General features: G+C 44.2%; 1 protein-coding gene across 4 annotated transcripts in view; it reads right to left on the minus strand.

The window, feature by feature from the left end:
* GNB4 (G protein subunit beta 4) overlaps nucleotides 1–16,201 on the minus strand; it is a 78,147-nt gene that overhangs the window by 23,852 nt on the left and 38,094 nt on the right. Inside the window, exon 1 of one of the 4 annotated variants that reach the window (XM_056358954.1) lies at nucleotides 9,182–9,326. The exons of 2 other annotated variants lie outside the window; for them this stretch is intronic. The gene's annotated coding sequence lies outside the window, so the exon portion shown is untranslated. Of the gene's footprint in view, nucleotides 1–8,351; nucleotides 8,486–9,181; nucleotides 9,327–16,201 lie in introns of those variants that run through there. One more of the 4 variants, XM_056358955.1, reaches the window with a different exon arrangement.

Consider the following 16,201-nt stretch of genomic DNA (forward strand, 5'->3'; position numbering starts at 1 on the left):
TTTTGCAATTCAAAATGTAAAAGAGGCGGCAAGAAAGATCTTCATGAAGCAAAAAGATATAACCCTAAGTAACGAGACAGAGAGAGATGGTTCCAGTTCGATTTCTTCCTTGGGGACAGACAGGTGGACGGACGCACGCACGCACACACTGGGTGAGCTGATGCACTACTTTCTTTGCCCCTTCAAATACCCAGCTACACCCAGAAGCTATTCTAACAAGTTTTGCTATTACGAGCATACTTTAGAGTGACAATTCAAAGTAATCTTGAAAGACCACTTACATTTAAATCCATCTCTTAATAGTTTAATTTTGGATTTTTTCTTTAAGGGGCTAGTACGTTGCTATTTACTGACGTAGCATAGCACCCCCACACCTGGTAGGGTCAAGCAGCGTTATACATATAAAATCTGGTCTGGCACCTACAGGCACAAAAGATTACTTAAGCAGCCTCTTGTTTCTGCAAGCATGCAGACTGCACAGTATTCATAAAAGACACTAAGTATACAGCAAATGTTATGTTTAAAGTCAGCAGAGGAGACAGGCATTAAAAGAAACTAATACTGTCTACAGGAAAAGTGCCTCAGTTCAACTAAGATGACTATTCACTTGGCTGAAATAATTTCTGGCTGACAGTTTTTGAAAGTGGAGCATTCTTACGCACTTCAGGAGCAGAAAGCCCAGCAGTACCAGTTACACATATACATTGCATCTTTTCAAATGTATCACCAGCTTGAGGGGAAAAAAAAATGCTTTTGATCTATACATACTCTTCAGCACCCTTCCCTCCTCCTCACCATTCAGCACCACACACATACTCCCTTGGTACCAAAGTTACAGGGAGGCATTATGCAGTTCACATAATTATGCAGCTGTAACATTTAGCACACAGCTGTACTCTTTCATAAGAAAACAAGGGAATATAAATATTTGCTTTTTTATACTGATGATCCAAAGATCAGATAAAACTATTGCCCTCAGGTCTGATTTTAATTTTGCTTTTGGTTCACAAGATATTTCTGGTCAATTATTTGTCATTCTAAGATACAAAAATTAAGTCCTCTTCCAGACTAGTGTCCATCTAACTTTTTCTAATATTTTTTGAGATGTATATTATCACAGGCTTTTAAAAATAAAAACAAAATATCAAAACCCTCATTTTACAGAGAGCCACTGAATGATTAGAAATTCCATACTGAAAAGCGAAAACTCTTAAGTACTGTTTTTCACCCCTACTAATGCAAGTATGGGATTAAGACTACATAGGCTGTGTAACATCTTCAGGTACCACTTGTGGTAAGATTGATATATCTGATCCATACTCTTTTGAATTGCTTGTGATGTTTCTCCTGCAGCATTGCCTGTTTTCAAGCAGTCATTTGGCAAAAAAGAAACCACACTGAGTATTTAAGGAAGATGTTACGTTAAAGCACTATGTATCACTGTGCTTCTATCTTCACACTCACAGGGTTCTCAACATAAAGACTGTCTTTATAGTAGGAGCATTTTTAACATACTGATTATATCTAGCAAAATACTTTCAGGCAAGATAAAAACATTTCTTATAAAAAACCCTATCTAGATAAAGCTGGCTTTATTTAAAAGGAAGTTGTAAATTAAATTTGTGATTCATTATTTTTCACGCCTTTACAATGCATTAAAAACCAAATATATTTGTAGAGTTCATAGCCTAGCCCCACCCATGCCAAAAAGATATGCAGGTCACATATACAGAGTATAGTGGCCAAAAGTCAGAAATTATAAAAATGACCCTAGATTAAGTTTCCAACAGAAGAGGATGAAAGAGAAACAAAATGCTGAAGGAAAGAAGTACAATATGCCCACTAGCAGCAGACTTCCCTGAAGTGTCTTTTTTTTTTTAATTATTTATTAATAGCAGAATTCCCCTGTGGAGACAAAGCCTAAGGTTATAGGCAAGAATTTATTTGCCAGACACCGTGGCCACAAGAGAGCCCATGGCTCCACAACCAGCTTTGCTGAAGGTTATCTTTCCAATCCACAGAAACTTCAGTTCTTGCAAATACTTCCTACATCTCTCAAAGTAAGCTGGGTCAACAGCAGCCTAGCTAAGTATGTCATTTCTGCTTCTAGCCTTCACCAAAGAGCAGACATTGCTCTCATGAAGAGCAGCCATTGCTCTCACGAGTCTTAGTTTTAACATTTGGGATGTACAAACTACCATTTTGGAGTTCTTCTTAGCAATTGCAACTGAAGGATTAGTAAAAATCGTTAAATATTCTAATAACTCCTGCTTCCAGAAGCTAAGTGCAAAGCAAAACGGTATCTGACTCAATGAAAAGGCAAACATTAGCCATACGAATGAAACTGTCAGGCAATTTAACTGTTTGCTCAGGATGTTGGTCTTTCAGCTGTCATCTTGTCAAAGTTACCAGGAAGGTCTACGATTCAGGGCCAAAAGGTTTCTGTACAGACTGAGAACAGAAAATTGCTCAAGCTTCCGAGGCAACACAAGGAAAAGTTAATTTTCTTCATTTCATCCCTTTCAAAAGTGCATGTTTGGCTTTTGATGCCCACCTATTTGCATTTGTCATAAACTATAACAGGTGAGAGGAAAAAAATAAAACTCCTTAATGATTTACTGTGTCCAGCCACCTGACCTTCCCAAGTAGCTGCTTTTTCCTAAGGGCTGGGGAACAGAAACACTGTGCTAACATTGTTACAAATCACATTTATAGCACTTTTACTTTGGACTTGTACTACACTTTTATCCTGCCATACAAAAAAAATATAAAAATCCAGCTCCCTTGTTTGGGTTGCTTTAAGATAAAAGAGGTGTTTCCCCCTGTCTGTTGTGTATCTTAAAGATTAAGGTTGTGTCTGTAGCCCCCAAAACAGTAGTTTTACTCCTTGGCCACCTCATTCTCCACACACAGGATTTTTTTTTAGATACCTTGTATCCAAACTGCTAGAAAGAGCAACCACAATGGAGAAGTTTCTTGCCCTGCAGGTGTCAGTAAGATTAAAAAGAGGCATTTTAAATCCTATAAAACACTGCAACACCTCCCTGTGGAACACTGCTTTTCTCCCCTAAAAGATTGTCAGGGACACCCAACATCCCTGCTCTGTCCTTCCTACTGATCCACTGGAAAGAAAATGGTACTAACACCATTTTTAGTTTCTTGAATTCCGGGGCATCTGGACTTCATGTCTTCTTGGAAACTTTGCTGTGCCATTTTTTGAACTCTTCCTATTGTACCTATGTTGAAAATGCTACAAAACTTCATCAGTTCTTCTCCTTCCTTTCCTTCCCATCACTAACGTGCACATGTGCAGGAAAGGACTTCAGTTTGCATTCTCACATCTCAACACAAGATAAACACATTTGTTTAAGCCTATTTATAATTTTAGTGGGGGGAAAGGTTTTAAAGAAGAAGTCTACCCAAAACCTAACATACCAGACTGATTAATTTTTCAGTATTACATTGCACTGTCAAAATTAAGTCAAATCACCGAAACTGATCAAAGTCAATAGATACACACTGAGGCTCTAAATTTACAGCATGTTAAATCAGATTTTGACAAGCATAGCATCCATATATGCAATGTGAATATTTATTTCAGCTCAACAACAACTAAGCTCCATTTAAATCAAGAATCTGAAGGAAAGAAAACAACTTCCTTTTCCAAACTAGGGATAAAATTCTTCTACATGAACAAGCTCTTAAAGCAATCAGTCATGACAGAAAGGGTCACCAAAAAAATACTCTGATCAAATATTTCTTTTAATCAGATCAATTTCAAATACCACGTTTAAACAACGGATCGTGAATAAGCATCTTGAATTTTAATGCAAGACTCTAAATGTGTACAAATATTACATAAATTGCATTTTAATATATAGATAGAAAATTACAAGTGCAACTTACATTATAATTACTACAGTAAAATAAATATATATATATATAGGGCAGCAAAAAAAATAATACAAACATTAACCCAACAAGAATCAAATCATCAAGTTATCTTGAAACTGCCTGGGTGCTCTTTGCTAGACTAGATGCTGACCACTTGGAACTAGTAACTGCATTATGAAAACAAACCAAACAGTCCCACAGTTTCCCACCGCCAACTGCAAGTAGGTTATTTGTTCTTGTCGAAGATGCCAAGCCAGTCATCATTGAGAGCAGCTCCAGGATCTTCAATCTCATTTAAGAAACACATTAAATCCTGGGATTGATTTGATCGTTTTATTTTGTACCCCTCCCCCCCATTTGAAAATTAAAATCTTGTAATTTTAATCTTAACATTACTCAGCTCTTTTAATGTTTCAAAACAGTGGGATTCACAATGACTCAACCACTTGGCTTATGCTGAGAATCCATATGATTAATATTTGTCTGTAACATAAGAAGGAGGGGAAAACTACAGCTTCTGCAAATTGGCAAACCTATTTTGCCTCTAAACAGCCAATTTTATGTAATAGGTGGAACTTGAAAATGCCTTTTGCTCTACATTACAGTCAGGCACTTCTACCTCTCCCCTTCTTCCCAGCTTTCAGAAGTCCTTTCAGAAGGGAAGAGACTGCAAGAGTTATAGTAACTGAATCAGAATTTGTTTTACTGTATGTCAGCATTTCACATACTTTTGGAAGCTGAGACATCTTAACGGAAATGAAACTGTCTTCACTGAATAGTGTAACTATTTGCTAGTCAATATCCATCTATATTTGTTTTAATACTGTTTTTTATAAACCTTCAGCTCAGTTCTCATTATGGCATTTCCTCACATGAACTACAGCAATTCATAATAATCAGAACATCAAGCATCACTGACGGCATCCAAGCTGACATCCATTCAAAACATTAAGAAGTTCATCTCTTGCTCTTTTGTTTCAGGCTCTCTGCAAAGATGGACTGTTTCATTGTTCACTCGCTGCTGAATACATTAACACAATCCTAAACAGTACAGATTTTTTTAAATTAAAGCTGTACCTTTATATAGCACTGTCTCATGTCATCTAGAAAGCTTTATGAAGGTCTCTGCCCTAGCATCAGATATCAAACCACAACCTCAAGAGAACAGCACACGTTCATGTTTTTCGTGATCATTCGCTTTAGTCCTGTTTAGCATCTTTCACATAAATTCTATTACAAAACACCAGGTTGCAAAACAGAGAGGTTTCATACAAGAACAAAATAATAAACAACTAAATTTAATTACACACTTCAGAAGATGAAATAAGTGACAGTTCTGCATCCAACCAGAAAAAGAGAAAAATTTTGGTGGAACTTAAAAAATATTTTCTTGATTAGCAATACTATGCATACTTTCTAAACAGCAAGTTCCAGGCACTTGGGAACTGCATTATTCTGAGCACTGATATTCCCAGACAGTGTTAAGCACAAAACACAATCACTGCATTATCACTGTCCCCAAGTATTTACATTCCATGAGCAAGCACTGCACATCAACTCAAGAGATTTTTAATTTCTTACTAGTTCGGTGAGACTTTTTAAAGTGGTTCCTGAGATTAAAAAAAATAGATCATATGACCCTGTCGTCTTCAGTGACACAACAGTCTTTATTTATGACTCTGGCAGAGAAGACAGTAACTGAGGAAGATTTACAATGCACTGCATATTGTGGGTTTTTTTTTATTATTTCTTATTTCACCTTCAAAATCTTACATTCACAAATTTTGTGGCATTTTTAAAAGCTGCATAATGGTCTAGGAGAGAACTGCATTCAAAAATATCTTTGCAAGATTTTCAAGTCCCAGGTTTTTGTTTAGAAACTGTTCGGAAAATTAAAATACTTGGACAAATTAAAGACTAGGTGTATTAGGACTCAACTAAGCAACATGAAGATATAGTTGAAACTTTCATTATTCAACATAAATGTAACAGAACATTGTTGGCTGTGAATATCATCTATTTCAGACTTAAACGAGCTGAGCAGTCTATCAAGACCAACTTTTCAAGCACTCGGGAAAGGGCTAAACAAAAGAGCACCAGCGATTTGCTGTGCCACTTCAACGATACAGAATACAGGAAAAGACACCCCTGTAACCTGAAACTCAAATTTTTCATGATTAACAGATGAAAGATATTATTATTTGTAATTATTATTATAGCCTTGGTTTGCAACATATTAAATCTGTATAACTCACCTACACTACCCACTGTAAAAACTGCTAATTTTAAAGAAATAATACATAATTCAATATTGCCTATATTTTGCCATATTAAACACACAGTGAGACATAGCCATCTATTTATGATCTCCCTCTTTTACCTAGCCCCCTTCCTCCAAGATAAAATCAGTCTGTTCTTTGGAAGCACAATTTAACTTCACCACAGCTATCATGCTTAAGAATCACAAACAAACATTGCAAAAACCCACTGACTATTTTCCACCCCATTAAAAGACTTCAGGATTGACAGGGTTTGTCATGTGGTTTGTTCCATTTTAATTTGTTGATATAGTTATTATTCCTGTCAACAATTACTTCAGACTTTCCCCAACTTCAACCAGTAATTAACCTACTGTATCTGTCACTTAATTATCAGATTAGTGACCATCTTTTACATCACTTCCAGTATTTCTAGTAGAAGTTGGAGAGCAGCTTTCGGTTTTCCGCTGCACACTCAAATGACTTTGCAGGCGCATATCCCCTGGTATTCCCACTACTCTGCACAAGAACGACCAAAAATCTCTGGATCCTCTATTTATACTTAGGGGAGTGTATGACATTCTGGAAAGCACATCAAATGCTCTTGCGGTTAACTCTGCAGGTGAAGCACAGCAACGCCTACAAACCAGAATGAGCCTGTGCTGACAACTGCGAAAGAGGAAAAGCACCCAGCTATCACCAGGGAAGCCCTTCTCACCCAGCAGTTGCTCTGATCTCTCAGTTCCGATTCTCAGTACAGAACAGACAGAACATTTTTCAAAGCAGAAACCAAACTAGAACACAGAACTCCACTGAATACATAAACCCCACCAGACTCAGAAAATTACAGCTTTAATCTCTCCCAGTGCTTTTCTGGTGGGTTTTAGAGGTTGGTTACCTGTATCCTCTCTCCAGACCATTCTGTCATTCTTTTCCCTTCCTTTCCTAATCCTCTCTACCTAGCAGAGAGCAACTACTATTTTGTTGTTTCAGAAACTGATTATATCAAATTAAGCTCTAAGCCATTGTTTTCCTCAACCTTTGAGACTTACCATGCTCCTAGTTCATAACTGAAAAACAGCCTAGAAAATCATGTATTTTCCAAGCTACAATAATCAGTCTACTAAAAGACAACCTGTCTATTCCCAAACAGTACAACTTAACAGGAGGTAACTGATCGGAGGCTTAGTGTGCTTTAGCTCAGATAACCTTACAGCATAAACAGGACTTGTCTGCCAGACATAAGCAATTTAGATGCTTTTCACAATTTCCAACAGAGACTAAACAAAAAATTAAAGCTGATAACCTCAGCAATAAGTGCAAATAAAATAAAACATATTTTGCAGGGGAAAAAAAGATCTGGATGTAAAAACCAGCAATACCTACGAACTACAAAACAAACAGCATCTAATGACTTTGCACTTTTCCTAAAGACGGGAGTACCTTGAGATTCACTCTTGTCACAACAAGCACGCAAGACGCGCCAGCCACAGCCCCTTGCCACCAGACAAATTTATTGGAACCCGAACAAGTTCTAGGCAGGTACAGAAATAAAAGGGAGAAGAGCTTCCCTACAAACTCCAGGAACCTGGAAACTGCCTGTTGCTGCCCGCCGTAGGGCCTCTCCCATGCGAACCACTGGGCTAGCTGCCCGCCGGGGTGGCTCCGCGCCCCCCGCGCTGCCGAGCCCGTTGCTGGCCCCGCCGGCTCCGGCCCCGCCGCCCGCCGCACCGGGGAGGTCCCCGCCGGGGGAGAAGGGCACGGCGGCCCCAGGGCGACCTCGCCGCGACCCGCACCCACAGCCGCTCCCGCAGCAGCGGGGCTGGCGGCACGGCGGGCTCAGCGCCGCCGGCTCCCGCTCCTCGCCCCCCTGCCTGGGGAAGCGCCGGCGGGACGCGCCTCTCCCGCCCTTCCGCTCCCCGGCACCACCTCCGGGGAGCCCTCCCGGGGCCCCGGCGCCGCGGGGGCCTAGCCCTGCCCGGCAACACCCTTCCCCGTGGAGGCCGGGCGCAGCGCGGGACGGGACGGAACGGAGCCGTCCACCTCCACCGGGCCCGGCCGCTCCCGGCGGACTCCGGCGCCCAGCGACCCCAAGCCGGGACCGCGCCCCTCACCCGCCCGCCGCCTCAGGGCGGCATCCCGACGGGCTCCCTCCGCCCGCAGCCGGCGGGAAGCGCAGCCCCGGCGGCGGGGCTTTACCTGCTGGGGGCACCGCAGCGGCGCTACCCGTCGGGCTGGGGCCGCTGCTAGCGGCGACGCCCGCGGCCGCCTCAGCGTTCACCCCCGCTGCGGCTGGGCTCTCCCCGCCGAGCACCGCCCCCTCCCCTCGGCGCTGCGGCGCGGTGGTGCCGCCCACGCTCCCCCCCGGCCGCGGGATGGGGCCGCCCGCGAGGGGCGGGGCGGGGGCCGGCGGGCGCGGCGCTCCCGGGCGGCCCTGCCGGGCTCTGCGGGGGCGCGGCGGCGAGCAGCAGCGGACGCGGGGGGGCGGCGGACGGGACACGCCGGGGCTCCCCGCCGGCACGGGCCCGCCCCCCCCCCCCCCCCCCGTACAAGGGGAGCTCCACGGCCGCCCGGGGCCGGGCCCGCGCCGAGGGGTGGTAGGGCCGAGCCCGCCCCCAGGCTACACGGCCCGAGCAGCGCCGCTCCAAGCGGGAAGCGCGCTAGAATCTTCCGCCTGGCCCCGAGCGGCCGCCGCCCGCCCGTAGCCCCCTCCCCTCCGCCCCGCGTGCGACCGGGCGCGGCGCGGGGGCGGCCGGCGCTGCCGCCGGACCAGGAAGTGAGGCCCGCCGCCCGCCGCAGCCCGGCCGTGCCGCCGCGCCCCGCCCGGCACAGGCTCTCCCATGCCGGGGCAGGGAGGGGGCGCCGCCGGCCGCCCCGCGGGACCGGCCGCCGCCCTCCGGCGGCCCCGCCGAGCCCCGGGGGACGGGCGCTGCCGCCCGTCGGCCAGGCCTCGGCCCCTTCCCCCTCCGCCGGCGGGGGCCCGGCTATGCGCACATCGTCCGCCCCGCCGTGGCCCGGGCGGGAAATACCTGCCGGCTGGCGGCCGCCGGGTAACGGTCTGTGCGGGTGTCACCGAGCCGCCGCCTCCATGGCGCTCGGTCGCGGCGGGAGGAGCTCCTCCCCCTCCCGCATGGACCCAGCCAACGTGACGGGCCGTTGCCATGGCTGCGCAGCGCTGACGTCAGAGCGCTTAAAGAGACAGCGCCCCGGAGGTGCCGGCGCCGAGGCCTGCGCGGAGCGGCGGGGCGAGGCCGGGCTCCCCCGGCCGCGCGCTGGGTGCGGGAGAGCCGCAGCGCCCGCCGAAGCCTCCTGTGAGGGCCCCAGGCGGCAGCGGGCACCGGGGGAAGAAGCCGTCCCCGCCGAGCAGCCGCATCGCCGGGTGCCGCAGGGCCCGGTAGCAGCGGCAGCCCGACCAGTTCCCTGCGGGCCGGCGGTGCCCGCCGTCCCCTGGCAGCGCGCCCGGCGGGACTGCGGGGCGGGGCGGGGCGCAGGGCAGAGGCCGGGCTAGCGGAGCGCAAGGCGCCCGTGGTGAGGCGGGTGGGCGCCCGCTCCCAGGGCGGCTGCCGGCGCTCAGGCGCCCACCGGGGCGGTAGCGCAGCTCCTTCACCTGTAGCTAAGGGGAGCGCACGTTTTCCATGGAGCCTGTAACCCCCGAGCACCGGCCCCCGGGAATCGATGGCCACGACGGCTCTGCTGGGTGGCTGGGGAGGCGCGGGGGGGCCTGGCCTGGCCGGGGCTGCAGGGACCCTGCGGAGCTGGGGAGCTGCCCATGGGTGCTGGGAAAGGGCACCGGGTGAGGCCCCGAACGCCACAGTTTCAGCCACCTCCTCTGTGGACCTGATCAATGAAACCCATATCTGGCCTCAGCACCCAGCGGCCTGCGGCATTGCCCTTTGATGAGTTGCAAGGAGTAACGCTGAGCTCTGCAGAGCAGTAGCAAGGTAGAAGTGAGGCGTTCCTCACAAAGCTGTGATCCTTCATCCCTTAATGGCACACCCATCCTTACACCAGCATATGGAAAGCAGGAAGGCCATCAGCAACTGACTGCCAAGGGTGTGTCGGACGTGGTGCCCATCTGCCTGCCCTTCCATGTCCGATGCTTAAATTACAATCAAAAGCCAAACTACAACCATGGCCAACGTGGGAATACATGGAGTAGGTAATTTGTGGGGTGCTGTAGCCACACCTCTTCTGAGTCTTGCCTGCTCCACTGACCTTGATGCCACAGGGATGTCTCCGTAGTCATCATTGCCTCAGCACGGTCAAAATAAGGCAGCCCTGGTCAGGACTCCAACACTAAAGATGGGACATTTGCATCATCTATCTTCTCAGCATGGATCTGCCACACCATCAGCACCACAAAGTCTCAAAACTTCTGTAAAATGTTTTATATAAGTATCATAACTACTGTGGGTAAAGCAATCTTTGAGCTACTAGGGTATTACTGATAAATGGCTCAGTGTTAATGGTAGTACACACTGGAACATACAGTATGTACTGTAATGAAACAGCTCATTGCTTACTTTAGATCAGTTTTAGAAAACATTTATGCACTTCCCTTAACTGACTCAAACCTATTATTTTAATAGCTTTGTCCTGGTTGCAAAGTCTATGTTGTGCTTCCCTGCACTGCAGTATATCTGTCCTCCATTTATCCAAAGCACAGATGTCATTCAGCGGTATGTTTACTTTGCATTTAACGAGTGATCACATATCAAAAATCAACACAGAATGGATTTGATTTTGTGGTACCATACTTAAAGGGGAAAAAAAAACTTTCTTGGAGTCACTACATCACTGTATAAGTTGCTCAATTTTTTATCAAAGGGAGGAAGTGGCACAATGATAGTTCTCCTTTAAACTACACTTGTTCCCTTACATTTTTCTTAATTCAATCTTCAGAACTCTGAGTAGTGATTACTGACAAGATATGGTCCCAGAATGAGCACATAATTTCTCATATTCTGTTTCAAAACAGCTCTGGAACATAACAGGCAGTAAGTAAAGCCCTGGAAAAGTTCAGATGGTATTTAGGTAGTTACATATTATGAAATTATCAGTCTTTGTCCTTCCAGTGGAGCAAATTAAAACATTTTATAAAAAATTATATAATTTATCCTCATGACTCATTTGGGAGACAGGGAAGTTTCTTCAGTTGCAGACTGGGAAAATGAAGTGCACAGGACACAGTTCTCAGGAGGGGAACTCATCTTGCAGGAGTGGCGTTGCTGCAGCTGTGGTGGTCCAAGGCTAACAGCAAAGCAAAGTTTGCAAGGAGAAGAATCTTTTCTAAGACCAACTGATACAAATAAACTGCCTCTCTTTATAAAACTTCTATCACCCATTGTGTACTCTGTGTTGTTATTTATTATACGAAGAAGTTATGAATTCCTAATGAAACAGAAATCCCCAGTCCTGCTACTGGCAATATTTTACAGCCAGTTTTTAGCCAGTTCTGCTTCTGACCACTGGTTTCATATGCCAAACCCTACTCTGCAAAATCAGAGCTACCCCTGATGGAGCTATTCTTATGCTAGTTCAGCAATATGCTTTAGATTATTTTAGAATTTATATAAGGAATCAATTTGTTCTGCAGCGAAAGAGAAATGTTGAGATACAGTGCCAGATGAGGTTTTAAAATCAATATCTAGATCAGTTTCTCTAACATGTTCTCTTTGAATTATGAGTTACTACAGCCAACACAGCAACTTCAGTTTCTGATAGATTAAATGCTACTGGAGGCCCCCAGTGCTTGGATTCCTGCCCGTTGAGTCTGAAACATCTCCAAAGGGAAGGTAGAGGAAGTGAACCTGTTTGGAAATTATGCTGATTCAGCTGTAACTGAAAACCTCAGCCAAGATAGCTCCAGCAGCACCCTAAACCTCCTTTTGATGGAAATTTTGTGAAACACTGCATGTCAGAACAGTGAATGGCTACTAGGAAGCAATAAGACATTTTCTAAAAAACTCCCCAGTCTTGGCAGGGCCTGAGACCAAAAGGCATAAAGATGGACAGGCACACGTATAATCTAAATGGCTAAAAATACCACTCAAGTCTACATGTGTCTTTTCTTGGTTCCAGAGAAACGCAGAGGTCATTGCCTGCCTGGTACTTTCTGCACCAAAAGCCCCCACATTTCATGAGGCCATTATCTAATTTCTTCCCAAAACACTTCAAGATATACATGAAATAATCATGTTTGTTCAGAAGACAAAGCAAAAAAACCAGAACTCAGACAGCTAAGAGACAAAGATCCAGAGAGAATCCCCTCCGCTGGTGTGACTGAATTACACCACTCCTCTGACTGACTTTTGTTTTCCTAAAGTAAAAATAAGTTGCTCATTCAGACTTCAGAATTAATTTACCGATGTAGCAATCTACTTTCTTGACACCTCTATAATAATAACGCTGGTTTCTTTTCATCATTGGTTTTTTTCATTGGTTAAATCAGACCTCTCCTGCAGTATGTACACTTGCCTTTTGCTTTGTCCTCATTCTTTGTTTATGTCTGACAGCACTTCTGTGGCTGCAATCCAGGCAGCTATTCAGGTGAGATATGCTAATCTATGTCTTTCTACTCTTTCATTTCCATCTTTCTCTTCAGATCTAGGAATTAAAGAGGTGATTAACCCCTTACTAATAACTGAGCAATCTGACATCATTCTTCATTCAAGCCTTACGAAGAGCCAGAGACTTAAAAGTTCACTTAATTTCCTGACATATTTTAATTACTCTGTTAAGCAGGATTACACATACTATCTTTATATTCCATATACATGACAGGAAAACATGTTCACCTTCAGACATCCCTTTCTCAATTCATTCCTAAATATGAAAGCAAATGTTTTACTGCTTTACTTTCAATATCCTGGTTTTATTCCTACTGAAGTCTAACATTAATTCATTTCAAGAACCTTCCACTTGCTCAGCCACTCAACTGAAGCATGACAGATCATCTTTTGTCATTCTGTCAGTGGCTCTGTTTACATATGGGTGACCTTTCACAGCACCAAGGAGCAGTGATGTCTCTGCACACCAGCTGATGCTCTACACAAAATGCATCGAAGGTGGCAGTTTAGTTCACACTGTGTACGTGTCTCTCTAGAAGTCCAAGAAAGAATGCGTATGGCGACAGCACTAGCTGCTCACCACCGCTCTGGTCTTTGGATCACTGTTTAATTGGGCAGGTGGAGGAGAGTATCTTTGTTGTGTTTTACTAGCGTCCTTGTGCTACCAAGAAACTGAACTTCAGTTTCTAGGGCTGCCAGTCTAGTATAATTCAGTTCCTTTTCTATACACGTGCTTATTCTCTAACATTTAATTAAAAAAAAAAAATCAAGGAAAAAGAATATAAGGAGAAATAGTAATATTTTTCTTGTTATTTAGGAGACTAAAGAAACAGTGGATGCCAGAGAGTACATTTACTTTTTGAGGTCCGGTAAAATAACTGACCAAGCTACACAGTTGGATCATTGTGCAGGTACAGAAGTCCAGATTCCTGACTCCAGTGTGCCAGGTGACTCACCCCCTAAAGAGAACTGAACAATCACTGAAAACTATTTAAATAGAAGAAAGGGGAGTGGATATGTATGCATAGATGCTTCACATATGGCCTATATGTATGCACGTATTTAGGAATAATATATATTAATATTTCTTTCAGACAAAATGATGAAGGATACTCACAGAACTGCTGAAAGTGCTCATAAAAGAACAGCAACAAAAATCAAATGGGCTGAAAAAGCCATTTGATCTATACTGCTCCCTTCTAAGACCAATTGCAACACCGAGAGATCAGTAGCGGGTTTCACATGCTTACTGTAATTTGCAAGGTATTTCACCACTGTTTAAGATCACTAAGTGAGGCAAAAAGCAATGCTCATATTAATCACTGTGCTTCTGCACGTTCTTTATGCTGCAGTCCAACCCACTTGTAATAATGGCACGCTAGGGCTGAGAAAGCTCTACAGCATGGAAATTCTTCTGATTTCTTCTGGAGGGGGAGAGGAGTAAGAAACAGAGGAAGGGGAATCTGTATTTTAAACCTACATAGAAAAATTAAAGAGTCTGCCTACAAATCCCAGACTCAGAGGATGAAGCCTCACATCAGCTGTAACTCCCTGGCAGCAATTTTTCTTGAAACGGCCAGGGAGAAGGCTTCTTTCTACTAAGGCTGTGGGTGTGGAATTGTAATAGACACTTCCATAAACTGCTGTCTGCTCAAATGTCATGATGTTGGCTTTCTGCCCCATTTTCAGCTGCAGAGAACAGCAAAAGGGAGGGGCAGAAACAATGAAGATCCCTTTTTAACTTTCAGTTTTAAAAATCTCCCAACTCTTTCCAGCCAAATAGCTCTCCTCCTAAATATGATTGGTATCTCTTAGATCCTGCTTTGGAAATTACAGTTATTTTACTGTATACCTAACCTAATCCTAACCCCCAAGAATTTTACAGTGTGTGCAACAGGGAGCAAACAAGGACCAGTTAGCTGCACATAGAACAGCAAGTGATCACTTTTTTTGTAAGTTTTCAGTTACTTCTTCAACAAATGAAGACTGTAATGTACATTAAAGTTGTGTTTCAGGTATAAAGTGGAATGAGTGGAGACAAAAGAGAAAATGAATGGCCATGAAAGGAGCTTAACAAAGCGTGCAGTAACTGACATGGGTAGTAAAAGAGTGTGGAATTAGGAAGAAAGAAGTATTAAAGAAGTATTATTTTGTTCAGTCTGTTCAGAGATTGTTTGGCCCTTTTATGGAACAAGACAGGAAGCCAACTGAAGAAGCATGATCGGGTCCATTAATTACCTTTAGAAATTCTTAGAAATATAAGCTACTTTCCAGTCACAACAAAATCAAAATACTTCTCACATTTTTAAGGAAAGATTCTTGCATTCCACTGCTACCCAATATCTTAGAAAATAATAGGTGTAAGATTCTTCGGTATATGTATTTGCATAATACCACCAACAAATGAACACATTTACACAGCCAAACCCCACTATAGATAACCACAATACTGTCCCACTGAACACAGTCCAATGTTGCTAACAGCAGACTGCAGAATCCCAAGCTATCAGGTGTCACACTAGCAAAGGCTTTAGCAAAGATCTGTACATGAACTAAGGATTTAACTCTGTGAGATGCAGTTGCATTACAGGAAGGATAGCAAAGGTTATTTATTCTTCAGCTTTTGGAATCTAAGCTAACCTCCAGGTGCAGTGCAGAAAGAAATTTCACTACAGTCAAGTGCTGCATCTTAGACTAATTATAGATATATTTCACCTTCCTCTGAACTTTGAGCCTGAGCTTACACTGAGCTGTCAGGAGTATTACTCAAGCTTGCAATTTTTAAGTTTTGCCATTTAGCTTACAGGTTTGTTGGTACCTGAAGAGTTTTATGGTCATGAATGAGGAAATCTGATACAAGAGGCTAGGTTTCCAGGTCTACAGAGAGACAGAGACCATTTTCAGTAAGCTTTTCAGCACGCTGCTGCTAGCTCTTAACCTGCATCTGCATCAACATTGGCTATGTTGATTGGTTATGAATTAGCTATGACCCCAGCCATTCCTGAGGGAAAAGGGTTTCAGTTATAGCGAATTAACAATACTGGAAATGGCACCGTGGCCTAGCCAGAGAAACAACATAATTTCTATTATCTGAAACAGTTTTATAAGAGTGTAAGAAACATAAAAATATATAGCAACTGTGCCCTTACCAAACTACGGTGCCCTGTTGGTGGACACAATCCAAATTAAATCCAGGGAGGAGGGAATAGAGAGAACACTGAAGTTTAAGGAGAGTGCAATATATACTCTCCGCAGTGCCAGTCCAGATCTGTACTATAACTGTGTTTCACTAGTTACTAGTATGTGCTACTTGCATATCACACCTGTTAAATGGGCTGAAGAATCTAGAACGTTTGGTTTTTTTACAATGTGAAGGCTAACACGTCTATAGTGGTTTGGATGTGTACATCGATGATGACTCAACATTTAGACCTCATTTGGGAGAGGAAAAGGAAGAACAGAGGCTTACTGGGCTTAATC

Source organism: Falco biarmicus, chromosome 13, assembly GCF_023638135.1.
Source record: "Falco biarmicus isolate bFalBia1 chromosome 13, bFalBia1.pri, whole genome shotgun sequence".
Lineage (NCBI taxonomy): Eukaryota > Metazoa > Chordata > Aves > Falconiformes > Falconidae > Falco > Falco biarmicus.